General features: G+C 37.2%; 1 long non-coding RNA gene across 1 annotated transcript; it reads right to left on the bottom strand.

Annotated features, from left to right (window-relative positions):
* Window positions 1–8738: 8738 nt before the first annotated feature.
* Window positions 8739–9867, bottom strand: LOC134289082 (uncharacterized). Its single transcript, XR_009998261.1, has 3 exons — window positions 9763–9867; window positions 9199–9705; window positions 8739–8879 (listed from the first exon to the last, which is right to left on the bottom strand). It is a non-coding gene; the product is annotated as an uncharacterized LOC134289082 (long non-coding RNA).
* Between the last annotated feature and the right edge of the window lie 7207 nt (window positions 9868–17074).

The following is a 17074-nucleotide window of genomic DNA, read 5'->3' on the forward strand; positions in this document are numbered from 1 at the left end:
TCAACAATTTCAAAGTTTTATGACAAAGAAAATGCGTCACCTCGCAACTTTAGAGAACTTGATGAACCAGTTTAAGATATTTGTGATTATGCAAGAATCACTAAACAACTATTTCAAAGTATTAAGAGAAAGATAATGCGTCACCTCACAACTTTAGAGAACTTGATGAACCAGTTTATTTGTGATTATGCAAGAATCACGAATCAACAATTTGAAAGTTTGAGGGCAAATAAAATGCGTCACCTCGCAACTTTAGAGAACTTGGTGAACCAGTTTAAGATATTTGTGATTATGCAAGAATCACTAAACAACTTTTTCAAAGTTTTAAGAGAAAGAAAATGCGTCACCTCGCAGCTTTAGAGAACTTGGTGAACCAGTCTAAGTTATTTTTGATTATGAAACAATCACTAATCAACAATTTCAAAGTTTTATGACAAAGAAAATGCATCGCCTCGCAACTTTAGAGAACTTGGTGAACCAGTAATTTTTCTTGTGATTATGCAAGAATTACTAATTAACAATTTCAAAGTTTTATGACAAAGAAAATGCGTCACCTCGCAACTTTAGAGAACTTGATGAACCAGTTTAAGATATTTGTGATTATGCAAGAATTATAAACAACTATTTCAAAGTTTAAAGAGAAAGAAAATGCGTCACCTCGCAGCTTTACAGAACTTGGTGAACCAGTTTAAGTTATATGTGATTATGCAAGAATCTCTAATCAACAATGTCAAAGTTTTAGGGCAAATAAAATGCGTCACCTCGCAACTTTAAAGAACTTGATGAACCAGTTTAGGATATTTAAGATATTTCAAAGTATTAAGAGAAAGATAATGCGTCACCTCGCAACTTTAGAGAACTTGGTGAACCAGTTTAAGATATTTGTGATTATGCAAGAATCACTAAACAACTATTTCAAAGTTTTAAGAGAAAGAAAATGCGTCACCTCGCAGCTTAAGAGAACTTGGTGAACCAGTTTAAGTTATTTGTGATTATGCAACAATCACTAATCAACAATTTCAAATTTTAAAGACAAAGAAAATGCATCACCTCGCAACTTTAGAGAACTTGATGAACCAGTTTAAGATATTTGTGATTATGCAAGAATCACTAAACAACTATTTCAAAGTTTAAAGAGAAAGAAAATGCGTCACCTCGCAACTTTAGAGAACTTGATGAACCAGTTTATTTGTGATTATGCAAGAATCACTAAACAACTATTTCAAAGTTTTAAGAGAAAGAATTTGCGTCACCTCGCAACTTTAGAGAAGTTGGTGAACCAGTTTAAGATATTTGTGATTATGCAAGACTTACTAAACAACTATTTCAAAGTTTTAAGAGAAAGAAAATGCGTCACCTCGCAGCTTTACAGAACTTGGTGAACCAGTTTAAGTTATATGTGATTATGCAAGAATCACTAATCAACAATGTCAAAGTTTTAGGGCAAATAAAATGCGTCACCTCGCAACTTTAGAGAACTTGGTGAACCAGTTATTTTTCTTGTGGTTCATCAGTTTAAGGTATTTGTGATTATGCAAGAATCACTAATCAACAATGTCAAAGTTTTAGGGCAAATAAAATGCGTCGCCTCGCAACTTTAGAGAACTTGGTGAACCAGTTTAAGTTATTTGTGATTATGCAACAATCACTAATCAACAATTTCAAAGTTTTATGACAAAGAAAATGCGTCACCTCACAACTTTAGAGAACTTGGTGAACCAGTAATTTTTCTTGTGATTATGCAAGAATCACTAAACAACTATTTCAAAGTTTAAAGAGAAAGAAAATGCGTCACCTCGCAACTTTAGAGAACTTGATGAACCAGTTTAAGATATTTGTGATTATGCAAGAATCACTAAACAACTATTTCAAAGTTTTAAGAGAAAGAATTTGCGTCACCTCGCAACTTTAGAGAACTTGGTGAACCAGTTTAAGTTATATGTGATTATGCAAGAATCTCTAATCAACAATGTCAAAGTTTTAGGGCAAATAAAATGCGTCACCTCGCAACTTTAGAGAACTTGGTGAACCAGTTTAAGTTATTTGTGATTGTGCAACAATCACTAATCAACAATTTCAAAGTTTTATGACAAAGAAAATGCATCACCTCGCCACTTTAGAGAACTTGGTGAACCAGTAATTTTTCTTGTGATTATGCAAGAATCACTAAACAACTATTTCAAAGTTTAAAGAGAAAGAAAATGCGTCACCTCGCAACTTTAGAGAACTTGATGAACCAGTTTAAGATATTTGTGATTATAGCCTAGTTTGGTGTTTGAAAGGAATCGCTCAAGAAACTTCTTGACCGATTCCTGGCAGAAACTTTCCACGGTGACTGCCATTTGAACTGTCATTTCTTCGCAACTGCGTACTGTGATCGAAGAAAAACGATTTCTTGGGCGATTCAGGCAAGGAATTTCCCATGCATCAAGATAGGCCGAAAAATTCCTTCTGAACTGCAAACAGCGCTTATGCAAGAATCACTAAACAACTATTTCAAAGTTTTAAGAGAAGGAATTTGCGTCACCTCGCAACTTTAGAGAACTTGGTGAACCAGTTTATGTTATATGTGATTATGCAAGAATCACTAATCAACAATGTCAAAGTTTTAGGGCAAATAAAATGCGTCACCTCGCAACTTTAGAGAACTTGGTGAACCAGTTTAAGTTATTTGTGATTATGCAACAATCACTAATCAACAATTTCAAAGTTTTATGACAAAGAAAATGCGTCACCTCACAACTTTAGAGAACTTGGTGAACCAGTAATTTTTCTTGTGATTATGCAAGAATCACTAAACAACTATTTCAAAGTTTAAAGAGAAAGAAAATGCGTCACCTCGCAACTTTAGAGAACTTGGTGAACCAGTTTAAGTTATTTGTGATTATGCAACAATCACTAATCAACAATTTCAAAGTTTTATGACAAAGAAAATGCGTCACCTCGCAACTTTAGAGAACTTGGTGAACCAGTTTAAGTTATATGTGATTATGCAAGAATCACTAATCAACAATGTCAAAGTTTTAGGGCAAATAAAATGCGTCACCTCGCAACTTTAGAGAACTTGATGAGCCAGTTTAGGATATTTAAGATATTTCAAAGTATTAAGAGAAAGATAATGCGTCACCTCGCAACTTTAGAGAACTTGGTGAACCAGTTTAAGATATTTGTGATTATGCAAGAATCACTAAACAACTATTTCAAAGTTTTAAGAGAAAGAAAATGCGTCACCTCGCAGCTTTAGAGAACTTGGTGAACCAGTTTAAGTTATTTGTGATTACGCAACAATCAATAATCAACAATTTCAAATTTTAAAGACAAAGAAAATGCATCACCTCGCAACTTTAGAGAACTTGATGAACCAGTTTAAGATATTTGTGATTATGCAAGAATCACTAAACAACTATTTCAAAGTTTTAAGAGAAAGAAAATGCGTCACCTCGCAACTTTAGAGAACTTTGTGAACCAGTTTAAGTTATTTGTGATTATGCAACAATCACTAATCAACAATTTCAAAGTTTTATGACAAAGAAAATGCGTCACCTCACAACTTTAGAGAACTTGGTGAACCAGTTTAAGTTATTTGTGATTATGCAACAATCACTAATCAACAATTTCAAAGTTTTATGACAAAGAAAATGCGTCACCTCACAACTTTAGAGAACTTGGTGAACCAGTAATTTTTCTTGTGATTATGCAAGAATTACTAATCAACAATTTCAAAGTTTTATGACAAAGAAAATGCGTCACCTCGCAACTTTAGAGAACTTGGTGAACCAGTTTAAGTTATATGTGATTATGCAAGAATCACTAATCAACAATGTCAAAGTTTTAGGGCAAATAAAATGCGTCACCTCGCAACTTTAGAGAACTTGGTGAACCAGTTTAAGTTATTTGTGATTATGCAAGAATCACTAATCAACAATTTCAAAGTTTTATGACAAAGAAAATGCGTCACCTCGCAACTTTAGAGAACTTGGTGAACCAGTTTAAGTTATTTGTGATTATGCAACAATCACTAATCAACAATTTCAAAGTTTTATGACAAAGAAAATGCGTCACCTCACAACTTTAGAGAACTTGGTGAAACAGTAATTTTTCTTGTGATTATGCAAGAATTACTAATCAACAATTTCAAAGTTTTATGACAAAGAAAATGCGTCACTTCGCAACTTTAGAGAACTTGATGAACCAGTTTAAGATATTTGTAATTATGCAACAATCACTAATCAACAATTTCAAATTTTAAAGACAAAGAAAATGCGTCACCTCGCAACTTTAGAGAACTTGATGAACCAGTTTAAGATATTTGTGATTATGCAAGAATCACTAAACAACAATTTCAAAGTTTCAAGAGAAACAATTTGCGTCACCTCGCAACTTTAGAGAACTTGGTGAACCAGTAATTTTTCTTGTGATTATGCAAGAATTACTAATCAGCAATTTCAAAGTTTTAAGAGAAAAAATTGCGTCACCTCGCAACTTTAGAGAACTTGGTCAAATAGTAATTTATTTGTGATTATGCAAGAATAACTAATCAACAATTTCAAAGTTTTAAGAGAAAGAATTTGGGTCACCTCGCAACTTTAGAGAACTCGGTGAACCAGTTTAAGCTATTTGTGATTATGCAAGAATCACTAATCAACAATTTCAAATTTTGAGGACAAAGAAAATGCGTCTCCTTGCAACTTTAGAAAACTTGGTGAACCAGTTATTTGTGATTATGCCAGAATCACTAATCAACAATTTCAAAGCTTTAGGACAAAAACAAATGCGTCATCTAGCAGCTTTGGATAACTTGGTGAACCAGTTTTGATTATATATTTTGTGATAGAACGCATTGATCACTTATAATCAATATTCATAAATTTTGAGAGAAAGTGTTTAAAATTTAGTCATACAATGCGTCACCTCACTGCTTTTAACTTAAAATTGAATCCAATAATAACATATGAACTATTCGAAAGCTTCAAATTTGGAGAATATGGTGAACATACCCACGGATTTTCGGATTTTTTTATAGAGCGCACCCCACACCCCCCCCCCCCCAGAACTTTTTTATTACTTTTAAATAAATATAATAGTAGAATAAGGATTATTTCGATTTGGTTGAATACTTTAGATGGCCAGGGTGGATATGTCCGTAATTATGTTTGCGGGGTAAACGCCAGAGAGATAAACATTGAGCAACCATGACGAAGCCTGCAAGAAATGGAAATAATAATAATTAAAACGAGAGCGAATTCCCAGCTTTATAATGGGTTTTTAGCCGACTATAGTTTGCATTTTTATTCAGATTGTTAGGAAACCTTGTGTCATACGCCATACCGGTAGCACAGACTAACAAACTACTCAGTGAGCATCGCAGTCTTTACTTTCTATTGTTTACCGTTTTAAAGGTTAATTCAAAAACTTTTTTGAATATCAATCGCGCCATTGTTTTACTCCTATTTGAAGACCCGCTACCTCAACCTTGTAAGCATTTTACGAAACACAGCGAAGATCCAGAAAGTTTTCCTGATAAAATTTCTATATAAACATTCGGAAAAAATCTTAAGGAACTCCTAGGAAGATTCTTCGGGAATCCGGAATTCCGGGAATCCTTTCAGGAACTCCCGGATGAAACATTGAAAAAACTTCTGAATGAACCCCTGAAGAAATCCATGAAAGAGCTTCCCGGAGATTCCCTGAAATTCCCTAAAGTCTTGGAGGTATCCCGCAAAAATCTCCTGGAGATATCCAAAAAGAAATCCTGAAGGAATCCTCTACCTATAATAAATTCAGGAGACATCCCAGAAAAAAAAAATGAAATGTTTAACCGAAAGGATCGCCAGAGGAAACCTTTAAAAATCCCTGCTATATTTCTTGTATTTCTTGAAGAAATTCCTGGGGTTATCTCCAAAGGGAAATATCGGAGAAATCCCAGAAAAAAACCTGCAAAAATTCGCGAAAGATTCCTTGAAAGAACTCCCGAAGGAATTCCCAGCCGAAAGGAACTCCTGCAGTAGTTCCTGCAGGAATCTCTGAATAAAATCCAGGATGTATTAAATGTTGAAGGAACTCCGAGAAAAACTACTTCAGGAAACCCTGTAGGAACTCTTGGTTGATCTCTTGAGTAAATCCCTTTAAAAACTTCTGAAAATATTCCTGGAAGAATCCATAAGGATGTCTTGAATGAATCTCTGAAGGAGCTCCAAAAGAATTCCCAAAATCAAATTCTTGAGAAATCCATGAAAGAATTTTTGGAACGAAATCCGAGGGGAAACCCTGAAAGAACTGCTGGATAAAAATCTGAAGGAACTATTTTAGAAACCCTTGAAGTAATTCCTAGGAAAACTCCTAGAGGAACAGTTGAAGTTGAAATTTCGGGGAAAATCTCTGAAGGAACTCCTGAAGAATATCTAAATAATTTTCAGGAGAAACCTTCGAAAACATTCTCATAGAAATCGCTAAAGAAAACTCTGGAAGAAATATCTGAAAAGAGTCCCGAAGGAAATCTTTAGGAAATTTTTAGACAAATCCGTGGAGGACGTCCTAAATTCCTAGAGAAATCTTTGAAGGGTTCTCTAACGTAAGTCATGAAGAAATCCCTAATGGAATAACTGAAGATATCTGTGAAAAATCGCTTAAGAAATTCCTAAAGATTTCCTGGAAGGTATTTGGAAGGATCCCTGAATGAATTCCAGAAGGAATTCCCGCAGGAATCCCTAAAAAAATCTTGAAGGATTCTCTGAAGATATACCCGAAAGATCTCCTAAAGAAATTCCTGAAAGAACTCCCAAATGAATCCCTGAAGGAACTCCATAATTAATATCTGAAGCAACTTCCGAAGAAACCTCTTAAGCGGCTTCTGCAGGAATATCTGAGGAAACTCCTGATGAAATCTCTGAATGAACTTCAGAAAGAATCCCCAAAGAGCTCCTTAAAGAACCCTTGAAGGACATATTAGATAAAACCCGGAATTTGTCTATTACGGCTATTACGTAGACGTGTGCTACCTAAACAGATATGTAGGTAAAAGTAGAACGCTACTATCAGTGGTTAGACATTGCAAACCTTCTACCGTCTACCCCCGTTGGTTTGAACGACACCTCATGCAAATCAACGGGGTTCGTTTTTTAATTTGAACTTCTAGTAACCCTGTGGACATCGAAAAACACACTGATGGTAACCGTTTTTGCAGTTTTGTTTTGATTCTGCGTTCCGTTTCACCCCGTTCCATGAGCAGAATGATGGTTGAACCATTTTTAGTTTGAACGATGTGCAGATTAGAGGGGGTCAAATTAAAAAGTGTTCAGATTAGATGAGGTCAAACCAACGGGGGTAGACGGTACCTAACTTTAGGTAGACACTACAGGAGGAATCCTTGATGGTACTTTAGAAAAAAAATCATTGATGGAATCTGAACTCATAGAACGATTCCCTAAATGAATCCTTTAATTCTAGAAAGATGTCTAAAAGGATCTTTGGGAAAAAAAATCCTGAAATAATTATAGAAGGAATCCCTAAAAGAACTTTTGAATGAATTTTCTGGAGCAATGAAGGTATCTTGAAGGATCCCTAAAAGATCTCTGGAAGGAGTCCTGAAGAAATACTAGAAAAAAAACCTTAAATGGTTCGCTTAAGCAACTCCTGAATGAATCCCTGCAGAAACTATGTTAGGAATTTCTGAAGGAAACCCTGGATGAACTTCAGAAGGAATCCGAGCCATGACTCCTGAAGAAATCCCTGAAGGAATGTCTGAATAAGCTCTTAAATAACCTCTGAAAAATTCCAGAAAAATTGTCAGAATTCCCGGAGGAATGCATGATGGAAGTACTTAAGCAACCCCTGAATGAACTCTGGGAAATCCCTGAAGAAACTCCAGGAAGGCTTCTTGAAAGATCTCTGGAAGAATCCCTGGAGAACATCCGCCAGGAGAAAAGCAGAAGGGATTCCTGGAGGAATCCTTGAAAGATCTATTGAAGGAAGCCTTGAAGGAAATCCATTGAAACAATTTCTGAAGGAATCCCTGAAGAAACTCTTGGAGGAATCGCTAAAAGAACTTCTGAAGGATTCTTTGCATCCCCGAAAAAACTTCCAAAAGCTCGAATACAAGTTGTTCAAAGAACGACCATATTAACAGGAATAATAATTTCAAGATACCTTATAGCTTGAAGGCGTTTTTAGTGATGATAATTTGAATAACATGTTATTCAGATTGCGGTGTTAGATATTAGGAATCCGATACGACATTCGCGTCCGATTATGAATTAAATGTGCTGAATCGCGACAAATTTTCTAGGACTCGCGAAACCCGCAGCTCAGAAGGTGAAACCGCGACAAATCCGCGATAGCGATAATAGTCCTGTAAAGCCAAAACAATTACTCAAAGTTGCCATTTTGTTTTCATGTTTCATTCATCAAAGTTATAATTTAATACATCCAACAGATGTAACACAATCTATGTGAGAAAGGCACACTCATTATCATTATTTTTGCAACGTATTCACGAATTTGATTCCAATAGCTTCAATTGCCAGCAAATTTTAGCAATCAATTATCAACTGGTGAAGCCGGGAGACAAAAAAAAAACACTACTCGGTTTCCACCCGTCGAATTCGATAATTGCATGTATGAGGAACGAAGCTTATTAATCTAAGTTGACTTACCCCGACGCCGATGAAGACTCCCGATGAAGAAGAGTTTTAAAAATCTAGTCCCCTTGCTTTTCGCTTGATCCGGGCCGGATTCCATGGCCGGATTCGTGATATAGTCGTATAAGAATCCCTTGGTGAACATGTTGTGCTCGGAGATGAAGTGTCCCGCGATCGGATAGAGAGCCATGGCCAGGAGGAATCTCACTATGCGCCATGTGATATAGATCTTCACCTTCCAGCCTATAAGAAGTACACCACGATGGTGTTAAAAATAAACTGGATTATAACATTGACAATTTCCAGCTCCGGCTGGGGCATGGGATTGACAGTCATGGGTGATGCACAAATTATGTCACGCAAAAATCGACCTTTTTCAAACCACCCCCCCCCCCCCCCCCCTTCCTATGTTACACTTTTTATATGGGACCACACAATTTTTTGTATGGGTCGTCACGTTCTGCAAAACCCTCTCCCTTCTAAAAGTTTGACGTAATTTGTGCACGGCCCCTCAGTGACCGGAAAATGTAGAAAAAGTAGATGCAAACTCAAATAAACTTACCTAGAGCAGAACAGCTTAACTTCCACCAGGGTGGGCAAATCCGCGACAATCACTTCGTCCGCCTGGTACCGGTTGTGCTCCAGGTGATACAACCTTCTTGAAGCTTATCGACATTGGCAGTCTCGGGTAGTGGGAAGATTGCAGAAGAAGACAAAAATCGGTTCGCCATCGGCGAATTGTGAGCGATCCCGTGACACGCCAGCTCCAGCAAGTGAATGACGACCGTAAGATCTTCCTTCGGCTGGCGTGCGGTTCCTCAGTGTACGTTCACTCGTAATCCGTCCTGGACAGATGCAGTCCCATTGCAATGCTAATGCATCTCTGGCTACCAAATCCTCTTCGCTGAATTTGGAATATTTACCTTACCAATCAACACCAACAACAGGCGCTCAGCGACACTGCAGCGGTTTTTTTTTCGGCTGAAAACCGGACGGCCCACGACGGCTGCTAGCTGACCGCTGCGGTGGTAGAAGGACTACTACGCTAGCTCCAGCAAATGGTCTCCTCCTGAAATGGTCAGTATCATGAAACAAAAGCTTATTCATAATAAAATTAAATTCTTACCGCAAATTTCCGCAGATTCTGCTTCCGCGTTGCCGCTCCACACAACTCCAAACTTTTTTTTTCTTTTTTTCTTCACGAGTCATTGACAGATGGGTAAACATGAATCCAAGTGGTTTCTGCTTTTAGTGGTGTTGCGTGTACGTACACGTTGCATTACACGAACACTACCTGAGTTACTGGTTGAAAATAGTAAACAAAAATCAGCTGTTCCCGGCAAAATCAAATGGGCATATTTTCAACCAGTAGATTTGCATTAGTGTTCGTGACGCCACGCTGCGAAACCACTATGTATATTCGGGATGCCATGTATAGGCAAACGAAGATCACCCAATATCGAGGCAGGAGTTTTCGGTCGAAATAATGTATGGAGATTTTAACATTTTTCCAAATATTTCAAATATTTCAAATTTTATTCAAAAAATATTTGGTATCGTAGATTGCTATCATTATGGCTTACAACATGTACCAAATATTTTTGCTGATAAAATGTTTAATTGGTCAAAAAACTAATTTTTGTCAATTTCTCCATATATTTTAAAATTGAAAAACTCCTGCTCACTAGCGCCATCTGTTGCAATTTTTGCGGAAGCTGGTAGTCCATTGACATTTACTAGGAAAAACTTAAGCTCATTTCTTTGATCTATTATTAGCACACACATACACACACACATACACACACACATACACACACACATACGGACGGACATTTGCTCAGTTCGTCGAGCTGTGTCGATTGATATATGAGACTTGATAATCTGAGCTTTCTATCAAAAATTGATTTTTGGAGTGAAATGATATCCTTTCGGTACAACTTTGTTGTACGAGAAAGGCAAAAACGTAACGTTTGGAGTGGGAGGGGGGTTTGGGATAGTTTGACTCGTAAAAACGCACAGAAAACCCCGTGCGAGAGGGGGTGGGGATGTACATTACCAATTTTAGCGTGACGTACGTAATGGTTGCTCCATGATGACTGTTTTGATGATTAAACAGCATCCTGTTCGCCAGATACACGTTTGGGAACATGGCAAACATTCTTGAGCGTATACATCACGCGTTGATGGGGAGGGGGGCTTCAGCAAAGTGTGAAAGTGTGAGCATTTTTTTTAGAGTTCTCATACAAAAAGTGTGACATAGGGGGAACGGGGTTTGAAAATCGGCAATTTTCGCGTGACGAAATTTATGGACGTTCCCTGATATCACGTTTCCGAAAAATGATGACGGATGTTTGAGCCGTTTGCTGCACATGAAGTCGACTCGTAAGAGTGATGCACGAATTAGATCTTAACGCAGCAAATCAGCCGCCGCCGTTGAATGTGGGTCTAGCCATCGCTAGAACCAGATCAATAGATGAATCATATATATAATGTGGTCCATTCATTTATTAGCAGTATGAAATTTAAAACTATCCTAGTTTGACAATTAAAGGAATACAAGGAATTTTTATTTTTTATCTAAATTTAATTTGACTCTGAATTTGTAGTAGAATCGCATTTGCCACGTGGTTTAAATAAAATGTAATTTTGAATATTAATTTCCTTAAATTACTGAGCTTGAATTTCCTTTAAATTACTTTGAATATTCGCGACAATTCAAAAGTTCTGAAACCTTAAAAATTCCGAAAAATGCCTGAAATTATGTTAAGTATCGAGAATTTTCAATGTCCTAGATGCATACGGATATAGGCAATGTTGCCACAGGTACAGATTATTCTGGAAAAGTACAGATTTTTTCCGAGTTTTTGGTACAGATTCTGTACGGTACAGATTACAGATTTTCAGCAAAAGGTACAGAATGGTACAGATTTTTTGAAATTGAGAAAAAATCATTAAAATTCAAATTTAGAACATTTTTAATACTGATACTTTTGTTTTTAAAGTTCAAAAATTGGGAACAGTATGCCGAAATGAACTGTTTTTCATAGCTTAGCAAGGATATTTTGTGTATTCTAAGCGATTTCAAGTCAAATATGGTACTAATTTGGTACAGATTTTGGGTACAGATTATTCGAATATTTCGTACAGATAAAAAAGATTTTTGAGCCTCCGGTACAGATAAAAATGTGACAACACTGGATATAGGTATCTTTTACAGGTTTGGTTTTACAAACTGATTTATACAAGCTGTTGCAGGCATGTGGCTAAACTTCCGACGTGGTGGAACTGCTCATGTAGTTCATTATGAATTTCGAGCTCGTTATTAATAAAAAGCTTAGACCACGATTACATATATTCTTATATTCTTCATATTCTTCCAGCGAAGGCTTACGCGATACAGAAAACCACTGAATTTCACACTAACACTGCAGAAAATCTGTCAACAATAACTCAATACACATGCATTTTCAGCGAAAAGATCTATTTGCGTGACAACAATCCACTCCCATGACTATAGTATATAGGTATATAGGTATACCGGGCGGCCGCCGTCAAATATCAGGATTGCCAACTGTCCGGCGACTGCTGTCAGTTTTCTTTGTCGCCGAATTTGGCGCTGGGTCTTCGGCGCGGAAACCCAAAGGTGGGAATAAAATTTTGGGGTTTGCGCGCAATATTGTTGACAGATTTTCTGCAATGTTAGTGTGAAATTCAGCGGTTTTCTGATCGCGTAAGCCTTCGCTGGAAGAAAACGTCATGTTGTTCAGCGAAGCAAGGAAAATTTTCAGTGAAAAAAGCAATATCAATGTCAATATGTTGTCAACATATGTTGAATTGGTGCCGGTAGTGGGATGCAAGGTTTTTATATATTGTTAGGTTAAGCATGACGTTTAGTTTGTGGAGAAAAGCAGAGGAAGCGAAATTTCAAAGGAATTTGAGGTGGCGGTCAGTGGGGTGACACAGCTGTCAAACTCGTACATCGCCGCCTCACCCATCATCGTTTTTGGTACGGCGCGTTTTGGTACCCACTTTCTGGACAGTATACCCTAACTTGCTTCTGATTTTCGGGTGTGTGGCTCGTGTGTTGCTAGTGCTTATTTCGGAAATAACACATTTCAAGCGAAATTGTTGTTTTTGATTATTGTTTCTCTTTCTTTATCACTTTGCACGATATTATGTGTAGCAGCGAAGCAGTGTCGATGTTTCCAGCGCATTTTTCCATGAATTAAGCAATCAAAACAAAAACATTGGACGCCATGTTGAATCGAATGTTGGGATCCTGATTTTGACCCTTCGTCATCCCCCTGGTGGCGGTGGATTTTTTTCAGAATTTCTCACGGTGAAAAAATAATGGCCGCTCAACCAGTTTCGACATCTAAGACTACCTTAGAATATGTAAATACCTTGGTGGGATGCACTTCAAAACTAGGCCCAGTTTCGCGACGAAACGCGGAAAGGCAGTATCCGCGATCAACTAGGTAAATATCCTATACGAACGTAATTTAAAACGAAAACCTTCGGCTGCCTCCCGTCCGTCACTTAGCATCGCCATCGCTATCGAACCATGAATGGTAGTGAGGTTGGGTGCTATGCTCGATTAGCCACCTCCACCCAGCCCATGCACTCGAGTGGGTTTGAGTCGGCGTCGAAGCGCTGGGTATCCATGCCAGTTGTCCCATCATTTCGATGACGTATTACTTTAGGGGGAGGGGGGCAATCGGTCTTACGACTGATTGATTCGTCATTCCGAAGGGGCTGTTCATAAACCACGTATACCGAAACTTGGCCATTTCAGACCCCCCCCCCCTCGTAGACTTTTGTCCACACAAAAATTTTGAAATTTGTATAGAGCGTAGACTTTGGCCAGACCAGACCCACCCCCTTCGCCCCATAAAGTAAACCTTGGAAATATCAGGATAAGTTGCCATCATCACACTCATACGTGGTTCGTTAGTGATGGGCGACAACTCTAGGCTTTTTTTTTGCTTATATGTATAGCACGTTAGCGCCGCTCTTTCGTCGTCGTCGTTTTCTCTCACATTCTCTTTTACTTTCATTCTCGTGGTGTGCTGCGGGCTGCGGCGGCGTCCGTCATGGCGGTCGTCGCGCACCAACTTAAGCAGGCTGTTACACCTGTCGCTCGGGTGAAAAATGCTGGTCCGGATCACTAAATTGGCCATAATTCCGAAACGCCTTGACCGATCCGAATCATTCTCAATAGCAAACAATGCGGTAAAATTCCGGTTCGATTCGAGCTATAATCCGAAAAATCGGCCAATGGGAAGTGCCTTAAAAGTGAGTGAACTTATTTTGTTCACAGACACACATACATACACACATACAGACATCATCTCAATTCGTCGAACTGAGTTGATTGGTATATGCGACTTGACCCTCCGAGCCTCCTATCGAAAAATTTTTTTAGTGAACATATAGCCTTTCAGTTCACTTAGGTGAACGAGAAAGGCAAAAATTGAATCCAAACAGTTTGAATATTCAATACACTGCAGACAAAATATTATGATACAAAAGTTCAAATATAATTAAGGAGAAATAACGTAATGATTAGACTGGATTTTTTTTTTTCATTTTTATTTTCTGTCACATCTAGGGCATCAAAACAGATAGTTTTGTTCTGCCCGACGTTTTAGAGCTTTGTATTTGACCTTTTTCAAGAGTGGAACTGTCTACCGTTCATATTTTTTGTCTCCTGCCGTTTTGTGAATTTGAAGTTTGTTTTATGCAGTAACCAAAGTAACAGTGAAAGTATTAGCTGAACAATAGCTGGTTAATGGTGTCAATATCTGAGCACAATGACAGCTGAATATTGGTCTGCATTGGTTTGAATATTGGCTTGCTCCACCTCTTTAATCAACAATACATAGATGACTGAATATCAAGTTGAATAGAATATAATTCATCTGGCTTCTTCTTCTTCTTCTTCTTCTTCTTCTTCTTCTTCTTCTTCTTCTTCTTTATGGCTCGACGTCTCCACTGGGCCTTGGACTGCCTCGCTTCAACTAAGTGTTCTTTGAGCACTTCCACAGTTATTATTTGAAGGGCTTGCTTTGCCTGCCATTGCATGAACTTGTATATTGTGAGACAAGTAGAATGATACACTATGCCCAGGGAGTCAAGAAAATGTTTCCGATCGGAACAAATCGAACCCGCCGTCTCTGGATTGGCGATCCATAGCCTTAACCACTAGGCTGACTGGAGACCCAATACACCAACATGCAGAATTAATCGTCTGTTGTTCAACCTTTAACCAAACAATTTTTGACAGCTGGACCCAAGCATGTTTTCGTGAAGTCCACATCGTTTCTTCAGCCTCAGTACAGACTTAGTTCAACTTATGTTCTTAACTTGTCATACACAACAAGTAATGCTTTTGTTTTCGAGGATATGTATACAAGTGTGTGTGGTATAGGTGCTAAGGTGAGTGACTATAAATCAGGAGGTCCGAGTACAATTCCCAGCTTTCCCACAGATTAATTTATGCATTCCTGAACATCTCTTATGGAAATAGACGCAGCTAATCGTAAAAACAGGCTAACGAAAGTGTTTTTTATTTTATTTTTACACATCAAATAAATTTAATTGATTACTGATTAGGCGCATATTAAGCTCTAAATCACCCTTCCAATGAACCTTAAATCAGATAAAGGTTGAATAAAATAACCAAAATTAGATGTTCAGGAGCTGAATAAAAGATTGTATCTCTTGTGCTCAGCTTTTGTTCAAATGAAAGCTAATTTACAATAGTTGGAGAAACGTTTGTACAACATCAAATTGTTACCTGGCTATGCACTACACTGTTCATCGAGAAGGAGAAACCTAATTCCTAGAAATGACTGCTGATTCTACAAGAGTGTGTTAGTGGTTTGTAAATTGAAAAATATCATTTGGCATCAGTTGATTAAGATATAATTATACGGTATCGCCCAAGCTTTTGCTACCCGTTAAAAACTCGCGACCCATAGTTTGAGAAATGCTGGTCTAGTAGTTCCTAAAAGTACAATTTTTTCAGTACGATTTTTTTTTTCCAAAAACTAAATGAGGAATACTTTAGAAATTTAAATGAGGAATACTTTAGAAATTTCTGCAATTATAGTGACAAGGATTTTTTTCAGTTATTCCTTCAGGATTTTTTCCAAGAAACCCTTTCGGATTTCCTTCAAGGATGTCGTCAGGAATTTTTCTAATCACTCACCTTTAAAAAATCCTACAAGAAATTCTCTCAATAATTGCTCCAAGTTCCTCATTGCGGATACTCCATCAAGAAAATCTTAAGAGATTCTTAAATTCTAAATTAAGCTTAACAAAAAATCATCCAAACTTCGCCCAAGGATTCCTTTTGGAATTTCTCCAATGATTTCTTAGGCAGTCCTCCAGAGATTAACTAAAATAATCTTTATGCATTTCTCTAGCATTTCCTTCGAAGGGTTCTTCCAGATATTTTCAAAAATCCGTAAGAAGCCTACTTCTCGAGGAGTTTCCTCTGGAGTTCCTCCAATGTTTAGCGAAAGGCTTTCTGAGAATGCGCTTATAAGATGCAATTTAGGAATTGATGTAGGTTTTCTTTTAGAATTTCTCCAAACAAATCCTCACGGGTTTTCCAAGTTCCTTCAATATTTCTTCCAGAAAAATCTCTTGTGATTTCTCCAGAAATTCAATTGAATCTTTTTAGGAATTTTCTTAGAAATTCCTTGGATCGTTGGGAAAATACTAGGATGAATTTTGGAAATTCTTGATATTATCTTCAAAGCCTAACGGAATCTACCCTACAGGATCCATACATTTACATTTTGGAGGAAAAGTGTCTAAATTTAGTTTATCATCGATCTCTTATGTTTATTGTTCTTATATCGGGGATTTTTTTTCCAAACATTTGTGTAGGAGATATTTTGGATAAAAACATAGTAATGAATTTGAGTATAGAAAATAGCAAAAACATTTAGGTAAATAAAAGTTGAGCCAATGGAATATTTTCGTGAGTAAATTCTAAATGATCCCTTGGTGATGTCTCTAAAAGAACCTGTGGTAGAGTTCCTGAAAGAATCCTAGGAAGATTTTATGAGTTTCTAAATACAAACATTAAAAAAATCTGTGGAAATTCTTGGGGAAATGTCTCATGTTGTCGTTGAAGAAACTTTTTAAAGAATACTGACATATAAATTTCTGATGGGGAATTTTGCATTCATATTTTAAAGGCATCTTTGAAAGAACTCCTTGATACTTCATTAGAAAAATTCGTTATAAAATCATTTATTAGAATCATTGGAGGAATCTCAAGCAGAATCCGTGCTGAAATTTCTGAAGAGATAATTGAAGAAATAGGAAATCATCTCTGCAGGGGTCCTATTTTGGGAACTTTTCTGCTATAACTCAGCCAATTTTGAACCAATTGACACAATTTTTGGAACGCTATGAGATAC

Source organism: Aedes albopictus, chromosome 2 (assembly GCF_035046485.1).
Source record: "Aedes albopictus strain Foshan chromosome 2, AalbF5, whole genome shotgun sequence".
NCBI classification, from domain to species: Eukaryota; Metazoa; Arthropoda; class Insecta; order Diptera; family Culicidae; genus Aedes; species Aedes albopictus.